This window comes from Mus pahari, chromosome 16 (genome assembly GCF_900095145.1).
Source record: "Mus pahari chromosome 16, PAHARI_EIJ_v1.1, whole genome shotgun sequence".
Classification (NCBI taxonomy): domain Eukaryota; kingdom Metazoa; phylum Chordata; class Mammalia; order Rodentia; family Muridae; genus Mus; species Mus pahari.
This window is the reverse complement of record NC_034605.1, coordinates 34,799,806-34,801,345: the sequence shown is the minus strand read 5'-3', so window position 1 is coordinate 34,801,345 and position 1,540 is coordinate 34,799,806. Positions and strand designations below refer to the sequence as shown.

General features: G+C 49.6%; 1 pseudogene; it reads right to left on the bottom strand.

The window, feature by feature from the left end:
• Window positions 1–591: 591 nt before the first annotated feature.
• LOC115065623 lies at window positions 592–707 on the bottom strand (annotated as a pseudogene).
• Window positions 708–1,540: the final 833 nt, after the last annotated feature.

The window sequence follows — 1,540 nt, the reverse complement described above, 5'->3', positions numbered from 1 at the left end:
TATCATTGTCCTAAGTGTCAGTCCAGACTAAGGAAGTCTGCCTGGCCTTTGGTGGTAACAGACCTCAGCTACTGCAGGGCCTTAGACTCAGAGGTACCCCACCCCCATCCCCATGGTCTCAGCTGACATCACCAGCTACTTGCCACAGACAGTTCCTTACTACCCTGGAGTCTCCAGATCTGCCCCTCTTCATTGTCCACACATCCTTCTGTTTCTTTTTCTTTTCCATTTCCCTACCAGTTACTTGTTCCTCTTCGTGGTGGCAGGGTCTGTGTGTCTGGGGACATCTCAGGAGCGGTCTCAGGAGTGCTATGCCCCGCTTGAGTGTTATGATGCTAGACAGCATGCCTCCACCTGTGTGCTGCCAGATTGGTGGTTAGCTCAGGCTAGCTCTCTGGCTGCAACCCCCAACCCCACGGTACCAGTCCCGTGGTTGTCTCAGGCACACCTAGTGACAGCCATCTGTCTTAGGCTCACTCCCAGCCAGAGCCCTTAGTCTCAGCTGGGCTTCTTCAGGCCTCTTGCTTGCTTCTGATCCTGGGTCTGACACACTGGACTAGTGGTCATCTCAGACTCAACTTTTTTCAGGGAAATGTCAGGATACTAATCATTCAGTTACTGTGAGCATAGACAGATTCTCTCTGCTCCGCCACCTACTGACACACACGTGACACAGCAGCCACGTCTGCAATGCCTCTAGGGGCAGGGAACATTCATTTCTTGATTGTCTCTGCTACCTGACTGCAGACACAATGCAACAAGTTTTCTCAGGCTCCTGCTTCCGTGACCTTTCTGCGGTGATAAGGCCGTACCCTTGAACTCTGAGCCAAGATAAACCCTTCCAGTTGCTTTTGCCAGGTGCTTTCTCATAGCAGTAAGACACATAACTGATACAGGCACCCTGATCTGTCAGTGACTGGTAAGTCGGTCTCTGTAACAGGAGAACCCTATAGGTCAACCTATATTTCATGAATAAAACAGGATAGGGGTGGGGCTCACAGGAGGTCTGTTAGAGCTGACCTGCTAAAGGCCTAGAGTGGCTTTCATCTGTAGCCCCAGACAGAAGCCAAGAGGCAGTGACCCGGGTCAGAGCTTACCCGTATACTCACTTTCCCTGGAACTGGTTCTAGGAACTGACATGACTTTTGAATCCTTCTTGTTCAAAAATAAAATAACTTTAGCTCGGGGTAAATAGCTTCAAGTTGGACTGGACTGGTTGATGGAGCCTGGGTAGAGAAGGGATTGGGGCTTGCTTCAAAGTAAGAACCTCAATAAAGCCCTCTGAAAGGTGAGTGAGGTGCACGCACAGTTATGTGTAGAGTAGGGATGTGCATGTATGTTGGTATGTCCAAGTCTGTGTGGAGAGGTGGGAATTTGTTGGTTTATGTGTGCACGTAGTATCTGAACTTATCTGGGTGTTATGAGACTTATGATGACCACGTACGAGACTATGTTGAATGGGGTAGATTCTTTGGGATGCTGTGTGTAGGTGGTGTGTGTGTGTGTGTGTGTGTGTGTGTGTGTGTGTGTGTGTGTGTGT